At 44.7% G+C, this 5,397-nt stretch overlaps 1 non-coding gene across 1 annotated transcript; it reads right to left on the bottom strand.

Moving 5' to 3' along the window:
• Nucleotides 1–3,951: 3,951 nt before the first annotated feature.
• On the bottom strand, nucleotides 3,952–4,143 carry LOC140849320 (U2 spliceosomal RNA). The gene has a single exon (XR_012131064.1). It is a non-coding gene; the product is annotated as a U2 spliceosomal RNA (small nuclear RNA).
• Nucleotides 4,144–5,397: the final 1,254 nt, after the last annotated feature.

Genomic DNA, 5,397 nt, shown 5'->3' with positions numbered 1-5,397 from the left:
GAGGTCCTAGCCACGGCAATCAGACAACACAAAGAAATAAAAGGCATCCAGACTGGCAAGGAAGAAGTTAAGCTGTCTCTGTTTGCAGATGACATGATACTGTACATAAAAAAAACCCTAAAGAATCCACTCCAAAACTACTAGATCTAATATCTGAATTCAGCAAAGTTGCCGGATACAAAATTAATATGCAGAAATCTGTCGCATTCCTATACACCATCAATGAACTAGTGGAGAGAGAAATCAGGAAAACAATTCCATTCACAGTTGTATCAAAAAGAAGGAAATACCTAGGAATAAACCTAACCAAGGAAGTGAAAGACCTATACTCTGAAAACTACAAGACACTCATGAGAGAAATTCAAGAAAATACCAATAAATGGAAACACATCCCGTGCTCACGGATAGGAAGGATTAATACGGTCAAAATGGCCATCCTGCCTAAAGCAATCTACAGATTCAATGCAATTCCTATCAAACTACCAACAGCATTCTTCAACGAACTAGAGAAAATCGTTCGAAAAATTCATATGGAACCACAAAAGATCCCAAATAGCCAAAGCAACCCTGAGAAGGAAGAATAAAGCTGGGGGGATTATGCTCCCCAACTTAAAGCTCTACTACAAAGCCACAGTAATCAAGACAATTTGGTACTGGCACAAGAACAGACCCATAGACCAATGGAACAGACTAGAGAGCCCTGCTATAAACCCAAGCATATATGGTCAATTAATATACGATAAAGGAGCCATGGACATACAATGGGGGAATGACAGCCTCTTCAACAGCTGGTGTTGGCAAAACTGGACAGCTACATGCAAGAGAATGAAACTGGATTATTGTTTAACCCCATACACAAAAGTAAACTTGAAATGGACCAAGGACCTGAACGTAAGTCATGAAACCATAAAACTCTTAGAAGACAACATAAAGCAAACATCTCCTGAATATAAGCATGAGCAACTTCTTCCTGAACGCATCTCCTCAAGCAAGGGAAACAAAAGCAAAAATGAACTCATAGGACTACATCAAACTAAAAAGTTTCTGTACAGCAAAGGACACCAGCAACAGAACAAAAAGGCATCCTACAGTATGGGACAATATATTTGTAAATGACATATCCGACAAGGGGTTAACATCCAAAATATATAAAGAACTCACACGCCTCAACAACCAAAAAGCAAATAACCCGATTAACAAATGGGCAGAGGATATGAAGAGACAGTGCTCCAAAGAAGAAATTCAGATGGCCAACAGACACATGAAAAGATGCTCCATATCACTAATCATCAGGGAAATGCAAATTAAAACCACAATGAGATATCAACCTCACACCAGTAAGGATGGCCAGCATCGAAAAGACTAAGAACAAATGCTGGCGAGGATGCAGAGAAAGGGGAACCCTCCTACACTGCTGGTGGGAATGTAAACTAGTTCAACCATTGTGGAAAGCACAAAAAAACTAAGAATATAAATACCATTCGACCCGGGAATCCCACTCCTTGGGATTTACCCAAAGAATACAACTTCTCAGAATCAAAAAGATATATGCACCCCTATGTTTATCGCAGCACTTTTTACAATAGCCAAGATATGGAAGCAACCTAAGTGTCCATATACACAATGGAATACTATTCAGGCATCAGAGAGAAACAAATCCTACCATTTGCAACAACATGGATGGAGCTGGAGGACATTATGCTCAGCGAAATAAGCCAGGCGGAGAAAGAGAAGTGCCAAATGATTTCCCTCATTTGCAGAGTATAACGACAAAGCAAAACTGAAGGAACAAAATAGCAGCAGACTCAGAGACTCCAAGAAGGAACTCGTGGTTACCAAAGGGGAGGGGTGTGGGAGGGCGGGTGGGGAGGGAGGGAGAAGGGGATTGAGGGTATTATGTTTAGTACACATGGTGTGGGGGATCATGGGGAGAACAGTTTAGCACAGAGAAGGCAGATAGTGAATCTGTGGCATCTTACTACACTGATGGACAGTGCCTGCATTTCAGTATGGGTGGGGACTTGATAATATTGGTAAATGTAGTAACCACATTGTTTTTTCATGTGAAACCTTCATAAGAGTGTGTATCAGTAATACCTTAATAAAAATTTGTTAAAAATTAAAAAAAAAACAGGTGTTTCTTGCATAAGGGCCTAATGGGTCCTGGATAAGCACGTGTTGATGTCTACTTTTCCCTGGCATACTGAGAGTTAAGATGAGCTCACTCAGCCTGCTTGTATTACCTATTCTGCAGCCCAGAATAGGTAAGAGAGGTGGGTGGAGGTTGGTCACGCGCGCGTGTGACCAAGCAGGATCGGGGCAAGGGAGCTGAGGGTACATGCAAGGAAATTAACCTGGGTCAACAGGAACTTGAGGACACTGGTCGGGGGGGGGTTGGGGGAGAAGGGATAGTGAAAGGTGGCAGGTACCAAAGGGATGCAGAGGGAGGGAGGAAGCGGGTAGAAGATGATTGGAGAGCATGATGCTGGAAGTGGATGAGGTCACAGCAATTGGTAATGACAGGACCTAGAGCTGGACCAGGGGAATGAGTGGTGAGATCACCAGGTTTATGACAGGAGTGTGCTGGTGTGTTGGTGTCTTGCCAATGGGTTTCAGCCCCGGGCAAGTTCGCTATGGATTCAATGTGACCAAAGAAATTGACAGTAAAAAGTTTTTGGGGTGAAAGGGTTATACCCAACTTTATTTCCAGGTGGCAGGTCAGTTGCTAGAATCCCATTCACTCAGAGCGAGTCTGCATGCAGCAAGTTGGTCTCTGCCTCTGGGCCTCTCTGTCTGCACAGTCATCCTGCACAGCCGTGGTCCAGGCCTCTGTCCTCGGTGCTGCCACCACTCCAGCCTCTGCTCTGCTCTCCTGCAGCCTTGCAGCCCTGCTACCCAGAGCACTGGGCGGAGCTCTTCATATAGAGTCAACAGCCATGTATTGCCCGCAGGTGTGCATTGAGCTAGTCAACCCGGGCCAGGTGAGAATCCTGGCCACAGAAACTCTCATTTTACCCACAGTTGAAAAGAGAGAGTGAGCCAGGAACTAAAAATTTTCAAGGAAGCGACCTGCGGCTGGACAAGATGACAGGAACAAGGAGAGGTAGCGGGTGCTGTAGTCTGATGGCCTGTGATTCAAAGCTGGTGTGTTGGGGCAGTTAGGGAAGCAGGACGGTGGTCTATAAGGGACAAGGAGGAGCAAGGCCCAGTGGAATCAGGGGTGGGGAGAGGGAATAGTCACCCTCTGAGTAGGCTGCAGGAATGCATGCTCTCAGGCAAAGAAGGTTAGAGCAAGAAGGGAAGGGAGATTGAGAGTAAGGCGGGGGGGAGGCGGGGGGAAGGTCAGAAAAACAAGATTTTGGGAGTTGGAGCGGGGATGGAGAAGAGGTCCAAAAGGATGCAGAGTGGCAATGGAGAAGAGCTGGGAGGCCCGGGCTTCCTGGGAGGCAGAGAGGCATAGGGGCACCCGTAAGACCGGCAGGGTTGCAGGGGCGGACCATTACAGGTGTGCACAACTTGCGGTAGGTGGGCTTGAACGGCGAGGCGCACGGAGCCTGGAAGAAGATTGAAATAGGCCTCGGGCCTGCCACTTAAGTCAAGCGAGCCGCCCCTTCTGTACAACGGGATAGTAGTAGCAGTCTTTCGACACGGAGATTTTGCGAGTGTAAGGGCCATCTCCCCGTATTAAGCGCTAAATGGGAAACGCTTGCTAACTCACTTGACTAGCTGAAACACGAAGGTCAAGCAAGAAGCAAAGCTGTAGATACGCTGAGATTTAAACGAGCCGCAGAAACACACAACAAACCGCACGCGGGAACGGTAGAGAACACAAACTAAAAAGCCTGCAATAAAGCATACAGGATATACAGAGTGGGAACCATAAACTTTCAAAGACGCGTAGGCCTAAAAGGAAGCAACGAAAAATAATCCTACTTTTTGCCACCAGAGTAATAGAGATACATGGTTTCTAAAAGCACTGCCATATAAGGTCGATGCATGAAGCAGTCGGAGTACGCTTCTACCCTAACTGCCTGCTGCAAAAATGCACTTAACATAGCTGCCCTGGGATACGGACCGTGTCAGACATTAAACTGATAAATGGAGATACTACATTTGGTCTTACCCAGAAGGTGGAGAAGCGATGACCCCTGCTCTGCCTGGGCCATCACCGTCCTCCTATCACCCATATTCAACTCACGGTGAGAACCCCAGCCCTCATTATTCGATTTCTTTTGAGTGGTCGACAGTATCAGGGATATCAATAGATTCTTGTGCAGATCTTTTGCTCTCTGCATGTTTAAGCAGAAATTCTATGTCGAAGGTAGTTATGTCACCTATGTTGTCTTCTAAGAGTTTTATGGTTTCATGACTTACGTTCAGGTCCTTGGTCCATTTCAAGTTTACTTTTGTGTATGGGGTTAAACAATAATCCAGTTTCATTCTCTTGCATGTAGCTGTCCAGTTTTGCCAACACCAGCTGTTGAAGAGGCTGTCATTCCCCCATTGTATGTCCATGGCTCCTTTATCGTATATTAATTGACCATATATGCTTGGGTTTATAGCAGGGCTCTCTAGTCTGTTCCATTGGTCTATGGGTCTGTTCTTGTGCCAGTACCAAATTGTCTTGATTACTGTGGCTTTGTAGTAGAGCTTGAAGTTGGGGAGCATAATCCCCCCAGCTTTATTCTTCCTTCTCAGGGTTGCTTTGGCTATTTGGGATCTTTTGTGGTTCCATATGAATTTTTCGAACGATTTTCTCTAGTTCGTTGAAGAATGCTGTTGGTAGTTTGATAGGAATTGCATTGAATCTGTAGATTGCTTTAGGCAGGATGGCCATTTTGACCGTATTAATCCTTCCTATCCGTGAGCACGGGATGTGTTTCCATTTATTGGTATTTTCTTGAATTTCTCTCATGAGTGTCTTGTAGTTTTCAGAGTATAGGTCTTTCACTTCCTTGGTTAGGTTTATTCCTAGGTATTTCCTTCTTTTTGATACAACTGTGAATGGAATTGTTTTCCTGATTTCTCTCTCCACTAGTTCATTGATGGTGTATAGGAATGCGACAGATTTCTGCATATTAATTTTGTATCCGGCAACTTTGCTGAATTCAGATATTAGATCTAGTAGTTTTGGAGTGGATTCTTTAGGGTTTTTTTTATGTACAGTATCATGTCATCTGCAAACAGAGACAGCTTAACTTCTTCCTTGCCAGTCTGGATGCCTTTTATTTCTTTGTGTTGTCTGATTGCCGTGGCTAGGACCTCCGGTATTATGTTGAATAGAAGTGGGGAGAGTGGGCATCCTTGTCTTGCTCCCTATCTTAGAGGAAAAGCTTTCAGCTTCTTGCTGTTCAGTATAATGTTGGCTGTGGGCTTGTCATATATGGCCTTTATTAT

This window comes from Manis javanica, chromosome 4 (assembly GCF_040802235.1).
Source record: "Manis javanica isolate MJ-LG chromosome 4, MJ_LKY, whole genome shotgun sequence".
NCBI classification, from domain to species: domain Eukaryota; kingdom Metazoa; phylum Chordata; class Mammalia; order Pholidota; family Manidae; genus Manis; species Manis javanica.
This window is presented reverse-complemented; position numbering and strand designations above follow the sequence as displayed.